The following is an 11,438-nucleotide window of genomic DNA, read 5'->3' as shown; positions in this document are numbered from 1 at the left end:
AGAGTACTCTATTAAGCTTTTTAAAATTCAAAATTAGATATATTGCAATGATTTTAGAGATTTGTTCAACACAATACAATTGCTAGTATCAATATTATGACTTATCTCAAAATTACTCAAGAGCTGTTAATATTTAATCTAACAATATCTATGTTGGAAAATTGGGTCTAAGTGTGAGACATTTTTATTCAAGAAAAGAAATTGTGTTTATTTTATAGGACTAAAATCTTACCTGTCTTCTTAGACAAGCTACAACAGGTGTTTGAAATTATTTTTTCATTTGATTGAACTTCATCAAGACTACAGGTGTCCTATAATTTATTTTAAAAAAAATATTTAATTTTAAATGAATTGATAGAAAAATAAAATGATAAGCTATAGGTAGATAAAATATTAATATTAATATTTACTTCAAACATAATAAATATCAGCTCAACATTTTCTTTCATATATCCATGTAACATAACATTCATATTGTCAACAAATCATTGTAGTTATTGTTATTCTTATTGTTGCTTTTAATTATAGCCAGTAATCTTGCTTACAGGTTATTATCTTTACACTTTATTTAAGTTTCTGCCAGGACAAACTTCAACACTGTCGGTATTTTTTATTTAAAATTATTAACTACCGTATCTTCTAAATTGGTTAGGTAATAGAAATGGTTCTTCAAAGACAGTTCCTATAGATATTTATATAACATTATATGTAATGACTTACAACACTATGTTTTTAAAATAATTAATAAATAATAATAAAATCCATACTATAAACAAATATTACCTTGAAGAATGGCCATTCCAATAATATTGTATATATTGGATCACAATTTAAAGTCATTTGTCCCTGTGCAGAATATGTAGTTTTCATATAACTATAAAAACATTTGATTTAATATTAATGTACAAGACATTAATAATTTAAAGGTTTTTCAACAATTTTGCATAGAGGTCCATGGTATTTGGACACTATAAATACTATTTTAGTACGATACAATACTTATAAATTATAATTACTTATTTTATTGGACTTGAACTAATTATCACAAAGTATACATGAATTCTTCATGAAACGAACTTGTAATCAAATTTCTTTCATTTTTTAATTTATTATAGTTTTAAACTAATTAGTTCACTTAAATATTATTAACATTCTACCTTAAGTAGTAAGGTTTATTATTTGGACGAATTGATCTATTATCAAACATTATCTGAGATTTTTAGAATATCAATTATTAAGAGTGTTGTGAATTTTTATACGCATACTTAAATCTTGCTAAAAATTTAAGCACCATAAAAATCGATGAAAAATTGAGAGCGCATACAATTATTCTGAGGCGTTTATGCCATTTGCAGTATATATTATATTTACGTGATATCATAAAATAAATTATGTGATAACATTGATAACTGATAAATAAAAATAAAATTTTGACGCCGTAATCGATGTCCCAATGATAACTACAGTTAATGATAAGATGATGAATCCTAAAGACCTAAACCGGAAAAGTAACGAGAGCTAAGTTGACTACGTGCTCTCAATACTTGTCCAACTTACTGCCTGCCGCCCAAGGTCTTTAAAGATCATTATATATTATAGAGATATTCAATAATTAATATAGATCTTGATTCTTGTCGACAATGACGCTGCTCATGATCATCGTATTACTACTGTAGGTATATTCTGACTCTTTCTAATATTATTATCTGTACGTTTTACCGTCAAATTGTTGATTGAATTTAATATTAATCGTTTAAAAATTCAAATCATTTTTGTTTTAGCAGTCACCAATTAAAACACAGTTCTGTTTCATCAAGTTCTGTCGTGCTCACTTTGTACATGCCAGAGAAGAATACAATTAGAATTGAACAATGATTTAGTAAGAAATAGCACTGTGGATTGTAGAGTTGTTTACCTGGAGAGTGTAAATGCTACAGGCTATAACAATATTATAATCTCTGTCACTGAAATTAAATTTCACTATTTGTGATAATTACTTCGACGTCACTCTATTCTTGTTTTTATTTATGTAGCGTTGTTGTTTGTTGGGCGTCTATTGCACCACATTATTGATGCTGAATGAATATACAGTTTGGCAGCAGAAGCATCAAAGTAAAATCAAATTTGCATTTCATTGCTATATTAATTAAAATTAATTGTTGGCCAGAAAACTGGTTGAAAGTAAACTTGTGTGCGAAAGAAAAAAAAGGATAAGGAAAAAACCACATTTTTACTAATGATTGGTCTTAATACAAGATTATTGTTTATGCAATTAGATAAGTATACCTACTAATATTCAAATTCAATCATATTGTTATAGATAGTTTTATAGATAAATAATTCTACAGCAAATGGGAATAGTCGAGTAAAATAATAATAAATATAGTTAATAAAATAATATATACTTTTTAATTATTTAATTTTCGAAAAGATTATAGACTACGTTGAACACTTGTTCGTGTGGTGGCCCAAATATAATATTTAATCAATTTTTTATTACATACAATTCTTAAAATAACTATTAATTCATATTAAACTATGCTCTTAAAACTGTTTTGGTTCACATTTGTAAATCATATATTCTTGCTTATTAGTTATTATTTTATAATAAATAATATAAAACCAAACTTTAATTAATAATAATACATCAGTATGTGAATTATTAATTAATATATTTGTTTATTAACTATTAATGAATTAAGTAATTGTTTTCAGAATTTAGTTAACATTTTAATATAGTTATCAGATGGTCTGGTTAATAGTAAATTGTAGTGAAATACAATTTTTTCTGACATATTTTGTTTCATAATTATATACCAGAAATGGCAAATCTGTGACACATGGCCCCGAGTTGGCAAGTGAAAAATTAAAATATTTTTACTATATATAATAAGTAAAAAATATTTTGAGCATACAGCTTTTATTGGTCAATAACAATTATTCAATTTTATCTATAGATAAAATAATAATACACTATGTCTAGTATATTATCTTTGTTTGTTGAAAGTAAGCTGCCAAAATATATATTATATTATTATTATTTAATTTACTGATAAAATTGAATAATCGTTATTGATTGATTAAAGCCGTATACTCATAATATGTATCTACCTCAGTAAACACTAATCAGTACAACTACGTACATAATATTTTTTATTGCACGTTCGAGAAAAAAAAGGTAAGTTTTGGTATGTAGTATTCAAAATAATTGCCATCCTTGTTATATACAAAAATTTCTTGGTAAAAATGTATATTTTTCATAATAATGATGCTATATTTTTGGTATGTGTGAATTTAATAATAGTCTTAATAATAAAATATAATGTTATTTATTTACAACTGTTTTGAATAATATATTATTTCAGTGTTTTTCTATCAATGAATCAACCAACAACTACAGTGGATTTAAGATTAAACATACTTTCATCAAACTGATGTCTACAGTAGAAAAATTGTTCAACTAAAAAGTCATTTTAGCTATTTGCCTATTTATAAATAATATTTATAATTTATGGTTTTGCTTAAATATTTGTAGTATAGTAAAGGTAAATCAAATCAAACGGTCTTGAATATGGTATGCAAATACATATTGAGTATATTATATTAAGTATAGAAAAAAATTAAAATTAAAAGATTCGAAGAAGAATTGACTTCTAATTGTACAGGTTAGTTCATTGTATTCATCTGCATGAAGTTGTTCATTGTTCTATAAATTTGATTAAAAGTTGATGAGTTAAATTCTTGCATTTTACCCATACAATACATTGTTATTTTTTCTTAAAATACTATAAGCATATAGGAATGAAAAAATTACTTAAAAAGTTTCTTATCAATTTTTCTATTATTTTCAATTCACATTGAAGAATTTAGGTAAGATATTTGATTAATGCTTAAATTAAATAAATTTAGGCACTAAAATATAAATATAAAGTGATTATTAACACATCAAAATTTAACGATATACTCTGTAAATTGAATAACATATTATGTCTTATAATTTTATAAACTAAATAATGCTTATGCATTTATGCGTTACATAACTTACATAAATTAAAAAAAAAAAATTGATTTTCTTTAAACACAAGGTTGTATATTACATATTAAGTATAATGGAATCAATTTTAGATAAGTAAATAGTATATAGGTACTGAAGTAGGGTTGGGATTTTAATGCCCTAAAAGCTCAAAAAATGCATTTAAATTATAATTATTTTAGCTTAAAAATTGGAAAAAAAATTTAAAATTATTATTATTTTTTTTTTTAATTGTATATTGTTATCGACAGCAACTTGAGGAATTGTCTAGCTATGATAAAATTATTATCGATGATACTACATATAATTTAATATTCGTACCATTAGCAGTTTGTCGAATGTGTCTTGTGAATCGCAACAATTTTTATTCATTTTATGAAGAAATTATAAATATTGCTGTGAAAGCTAAAAAATGCACTAAAATAAAAACAAAAAAAAGTACTTAAAAATAATCAAATCGCCCAAAACACACTTTATACTTACGGACCAACATTTAAAAACAGAAGAAAAAAATATGCCTTTGCATCAAAATCCAAGCCCTACTTATCAGAAATAGTAACTTTATATAATTAGGTATTAATAATCCAGTCAATAATGTACAAATATTGTACTTCATTGTATACTTAAGAATTCATAATTAAAATTTTTTTTTTCCATACTTTACTTCTTCTTTTTTCACTTATTATAATTATTTTGTTTGATTTGCAGTCTTGATAAATATTCTGATACTTTAAACTTTTTTTTTTTGTAGTTTTTGTTGTAAAATTATACTTAAGCTATTGATTTTCATGTTTAACTATTTAAATTTGATTTCCAAAATCGCTTTTTACAATGGTTCTAAAAATGAATAATACATAAGCTTTCATCAAATCATTAGAATAGCTAAATAGTATACCAATGATTGAAGTTTAAGTTGATGTGATTTATTAATATTTATATTATAATAATAAACTTCTGAAATTCTTGAATCTATTAAAATATGACATATGTATTAATTATTTAATTCAAATATTTATAAATAAGTTAAAATACCTATTTATTGAACGTACGAATGTAATAAATTAAAGAAAAAAGTATTTGATAAGTATTTTGAAGACTGTTAATTAGCATAATTTAGCGATTATAGACATTTATAATTGGAGATTGTGCTTAGTAAATTGGATTGTCAAAATTGTATAAATTAAAATATTTTATGTTTGGTTAGCAACAATATTGTTAAGAGGATTATACCTACGTCTATTGTCACCATCTGATTACTGTGTAACAAAGCAAACATTTTGTTAAAAATCTGTTTAACTATGCAATTTTCAATAGGAACCATGGTTTTAGTTCATATATTTTAGCTTTAAATAAGTTATGAAAGTATAAAAATTAACAAAAGCTTAGAACTAAAAGGTTAAAAATATAAAAATTTTATAGAGAGCAATTTTAAAACTTCAAACTGTAATTTTTACTTTTGTAATGAAATATAAAATAAACAGAATTATTCCATATTAGGTAAAAATTGCTTTTGTTTTAAATAAAAAAAATAATAATAACTTGAAGAAAATTGCTATATATAATAGATTCTGTGTTTTCTTTTTACTTAAAATTTGTTTTTTCTGATTACCAAAAACAAAAATTTGGTTAATAAATAAAAAATAATGTCATGATGTTAAAACCAATGATGTAGAATATTACTTATAAAGTTATAAAATTATTGTTTTGTTGGTAAATGTACTTATTAATGTAATTATTGATAGTGTTCCTTAGTTTTTATAAGACAATAAATATAAAATATTACTTTTTGGTAATCAATTGGTACCTAATTAACCATAATATAGAATGTAGATTGATTCTATTGATTTAACACTATATGATGTATAGTATATGAAGTTGAAAGGTTCTATTAAGGTAAAAACTATTAAATTATTTAACAATTTAAAAAATCGAGTTTTCAAAAAATCAATAAATTCCTTTTGGTATTGAGTTTACACATTTATAAGAAAAGCTAGTTAAGAAGACATTTTAAACTGCTTATTTTATCTTGCTAAAAATCTTTTTTTCATTTTAATTGATCCATCTTATTATGATATGATGAAATGAAAATTGATCAAATTACTAGAAAAATTATTTAAAAACATTTTGTTCAAAAATTACCTATACAGAATTCCTTTTATAAACAAATCATATCAATGAAAATAATTAATCTAAATTATTTAAACGCAAGTGAATGTTGAGAATGTTGAGTTGTATATAATCAACAGTATTCAGTATTAACAAACAATACATTTTGCTCTGAAAGTATTCTATTATATATTCTTTTATATTGTTAATAAAGAGAAAAATTATACTAAAAATATTGACTCAAATCAGTTAAAATGTGTTTGTTTTATTTATAAATTATTACCTGCGTCACAGTGATAGTGAAACTTACAAACATTTTAATATAATAACCTAACATTTTATTTTCACTTAATTTTTCAATGATCCTGGTGGTCGTAGATTGTAAATAAGTAGTTGATGACATCACATTTAATATACTGACGATTAAACAATAAAAAAAAATTAATTTGTTTTAACTCCAAATATGAATAGCATAACTTTTACTTAATACACTCGTATTTTTTTCAAATGACAGAAAAAGGTAAGCTATTGCAATGAATAAGTACTTTGATGTCATTAGAAAATTAGAAAATAAACTACTTAGACTGACGTATAAATAATAAATATATAAAAAAAAGAATTAAAACTATAATTACTAATTAGTATTAAATTTTTCATATTCGGGTAATATGAATCAATCTATTTACTTGATAGTATCAGACTGACACCGAATACTAAATATTATAGAGTACGGAAAACATGACATTTCTGCAGACATGACTAAAGTGCCTTATAAGTTGCCTACTCGAGGCCCCTTATTTATTTGTGATAGAATCATTATGATCAATAATATATATACATTTATAAGTTATAAGTTATACTTATAACATACATTATTATGTGTAAAATTGAATATTTCAGTTTAATATTATTAATTAGTGTAGTTTTTTAGTGGTAAATAGGTATAATGTATTAATGCTGCTAAATTGATAAGTGCGTTACAAATATATCTACCAAAATATTTTTGAATTTATTGCATTAAAATAAAAAATACAATTTATATTTCGGGGGCTGATAGGCAACATCGGTGAAATTGTGCGCTATCGCCAGCAATCTTAAACAGATCTTACTCTTTACTTATAATATTAAGATACCATACTGAAACTCTTATAAGATTTAAAATTACTATCCATAAAAAAATAATATTATAAGCAAATCCGTTATATTTCTAAAAAAAATAATATAATTAACACAATAGCATCAATACCAGATATGCTAAAAAAGATTTCGTAATAAATTGATTAAATAAAACCACATCAAGTAGGCATTATCAAATAATAGGTCCAAAAAATAATACATAAAATACCTTATGACCTCCTAAATCTTCCTCTTAAACTTAAAGCATTTAAAAAAGGAATTTCTTTATGGTTATTAGATGTAAATGCAATTATATGATAAATAATAAATTGTTATATTATAAATAAATATTTCATAATATTTATGTAGGTATATATTGTATATCAACGTAGTAACGTAGGAACGTAGGTTAAGAAATTATATGACGGTTAGGTATAGGTATAAATAAGAAATGTGTGAATACAATTTCGTTATTAAATCAATGTTTGTATGTATAAGTGATATTTTGACATATTACCGTGAAGATGACATTGAAGTTTACATATTGTGTACGCGAATAACTTGTGTTGAGTAAATTTGGACGTGTACGACAATAATATTATGTTGCATTACTGCGTATTTTGAGTGAGCGTTGCAAGAAAAATGTAAGTTTCTGTTTTAAATTAATAGAAACATATGGTTCGTGTGTTATTTGTTTATTCTTATTATAAACACTACCTTTCTTATTTTAAAAAATAATATGTTTGTTACAAATAAATCGTAATATTATACCCACTGCGCGCCACACTATTATTTTTCTTATTATTTTTTTTTTAATACATTATTGTAATATTATTATATCTGTATAGACTAAAACAGTAACTGATATTTTTATCTTATAACAATACATGGGCCCTAAATTAAAATAATTAATATTAATTGTCTTTTTTTTACATAATACCTTATGTACTGTAATTTTTGTGTATCTGTAACACTGGCACCCAGGAAATAGTTACTACAGTTTATTATTTAATAAATAAAAAATATATAAATATTTCTATGTAATCTGCCCTGCTAAACATAAGTGCCGTAAAAACCAATAATATATTAGTTTTGAGAAAAATGCAGTATTGTATTTTCATTTTTTTATACTGTTATATTTGTTAGTCTATTTGATTTAATATAAAAAAAAGCCACCTTTATAGTTTTTTGACGAGAAATGTAATGAAATAATAATTTAAAAGTATTATTTGCTTATTATACGAATAAAGTTACTTTTATGTTATTAATTTTACTTACTAAGAATAAATGTCGTTAGTAATTGTATGGCATTATTGCTTAATAGATAGCAAGAAGTAGAAGTATTATGCGTAAACACTGTACCTATCTACAAACATATTTACGACGTTTATGCTTAGTGAGTGTAAGATGTGGCATTCTTACTTAGTACTTCTAATTTTTTTTTGTTACCATACACATTTTTAAAGAAAGATAGTTGAGTTTATAGACTATTAAATAGTAACTATTTAATGACTCAATGTAATTTCAGGTGTATTTTTCTACAAATATTGTGTAAACTGATAAACCTATTAGATACCTACCGTAAACCGTATTTAATTAATTTTTTTAAATTTTTTTCAAGTTATAGGACTTTTGCTTAAACTAATATGAAAATTATAATTTAATCAATAATATTACTTATTTATAAGTTCCACCAACCATTATAGAAAAAATATTTTTTAACAATTATTATTAATATTTGTATTATTATATGTTATCATAAAACTAAATTATACTCATATCAAGTTGAAGTTCTTAATATAACTTTACCATTAATGTACAATGTAGAGTATTATATGTACATATTATAACTGACACCTACCTTATTGCTTATTAATTAAATTCTATGTCCATTTTACTTCATATTACCTAGTTTATATTTGCAAAATAATTTTTTAAATCATTCTATCTTATAAGTCGTTAAAATGTATTTGATTGTAAAAATATATACACATAGATATTACCTTATACATAAATATACAATATATATCTACGATAAAAATATTTAATAAAACGTATTAAACTAATAATTATAATTAATAAATTATGATTTTAAAAATGTTATTCTTATATTTTATTTTATTTATTAAGTTTAATAGTATGATTTATTGCTATTTAATAAAAAATATTTTTTTTTCGATTTATTATTGTATATTATTTAGATATTTGGATTATTGGATTGATTCTATAAGATTATAGGTATACATTATATATTACATATTATAATGATATGGATTTTATAAAATCCTCGTCGTATTTTTGTGTCTCTGATGACACATGACCACTTGAACTGCTCTACCTCAATATTGCTACAATAGTAATCTATTTTTAAATAATATTTCATGTACCTAAAGTAACGATACAATTTAAAAATATATTTATTTAACACTGTATTTGATTTGATTTTTAGACATTTGTACAATGTGCACATACTAGCAATAAATATTCGATTATTCAGATTAGGTATGTCGTAACACGTACATTGGTTTTAATACATAACTATTTGTTTACGTCCAAAATTACGTAGATACCTAATTATTTTTTCAATAGCATGGCGTGACGTTTATATGGGTAGGTAACCTACCTATAACCTACTCATATAAAAGTAGATTAATGAAGTATTACACACGCACACATTTTAGAATTTATTAGTTATGACGTATTTTAAAGAATTATATAAATTATCTTTCCTTCAAGTTAGTAGAGAATGCGGCTAAACATTTTGTCGGAAATAAACAAAGTACACAAGCAATTTTTAATAGATGATGGTCTGAAAAATACCATTAAAAAAAGACAATGCAAAAGAAAAATAATCCTAATATTGAATACTTCAGATAAAATAAATAGATCATAATATATTCCATTTTTTAAGTTTCTATTATAAAATGCCATACGTTCAATAAGCACCTGACCTATATAATGCATTATATAATAATCTGGTTGTATAATAGAAAATTACAGACAAATATTATATCGCGCGTGGTGCGCCCGTAGTTTTAGTATTTAAAAAGTATAAGTAGGTATAACTAATTTGTTTTTATCACGGATTTGCTATATTATTCATTGTTACTTGCAACTTGCAATCGATACATACGTACGAGTATATATATTTTTATTTTTAACTTGAAATGCGCATGGTCTGCTCTAAAAACATGAGAGAAGAAATGACTAATCTATAGGCTTGCGTGTCTTATGGATTTTAATTCTCGCATTATTATTAGAATTCAATCCTAAAATGTGATAATGTTGGTATTAGCTGTATTTATATTTAATTATTACAAATAGTGATTATGAGTAGAGTTTGAATTTTCCAAAATCGGTAAATATTTGTCTAAGATTTTATAATATTATGCTTTTTTAATATTTTTTAATACCTATTTTGAAATTTCAAAAAAAAAAAAAAAAAAAAAATAGGTAGCTGAAAATTTAAAAATAAATTTTACACGTTTCTATTTGATTTCGTACCGTATTGATTAGTGTTTCATATTTTTTGCTCTGTCCGAGATCGGAAATTTGTGTTTTATTGTTGTATTAAAATATGTATATATTTTAAATGATTGACATTTTCAAAACATTAAAAGATTTAATTAAAGTATGAAAAAATTACTGGAACAATATGTGAATCTGATAATCATCATCCAAATATTTGAAAAATTAATATTTAAATATTACGGTGAATGCTACTATTTTACATACATTTTATGACACGCTTAAAATAACGATTTCTCATCAACAATTTACTTATTCCGTAAAACTCAAAAACTAATAGCCATAAATAATTGATTTAAATTTCACCAAAATATTTATAGTAACATTTTTTTGTAGATGGTATAATTTTAAAAATATTACGAATCTTTTTTTAACTACCTACTTATTTTTATTATTTTTTATAGTGTTTTCCTACAATAGAATCAATAAAAAAATTCGTTGTCAATAAGTTTGAAAATTTAACCTATAGTTCCTCATAACTTTTCTATGAAAATAATTTTAAAAGATGTAAGCACATTTTTTATAAATATTTGTTAAAATTTTAATTTTAATAAAATAACGGAAATTTGCAAACTATTTTGTAGTTAAAATGGTTAAAAATGACGTTAATAAGTACTGTTTGAATTCGTATAATTATACAAGGCTTGAAATGAAA

The 11,438-nt window shown here is 23.1% G+C and overlaps 1 long non-coding RNA gene across 1 annotated transcript; it reads left to right on the top strand.

Annotated features, from left to right (window-relative positions):
* The first annotated feature begins 1,517 nt into the window (after nucleotides 1–1,517).
* On the top strand, nucleotides 1,518–2,551 carry LOC113560188. Its single transcript, XR_003406084.1, has 3 exons — nucleotides 1,518–1,672; nucleotides 1,785–1,879; nucleotides 2,034–2,551. It is a non-coding gene; the product is annotated as an uncharacterized LOC113560188 (long non-coding RNA).
* The last annotated feature ends 8,887 nt before the right edge of the window (nucleotides 2,552–11,438 follow it).

This window comes from Rhopalosiphum maidis, chromosome 3 (genome assembly GCF_003676215.2).
Source record: "Rhopalosiphum maidis isolate BTI-1 chromosome 3, ASM367621v3, whole genome shotgun sequence".
Taxonomy (NCBI): domain Eukaryota; kingdom Metazoa; phylum Arthropoda; class Insecta; order Hemiptera; family Aphididae; genus Rhopalosiphum; species Rhopalosiphum maidis.
The sequence above is the reverse complement of the archived record's forward strand: the minus strand, read 5'-3'. Positions and strand labels throughout refer to the sequence as shown.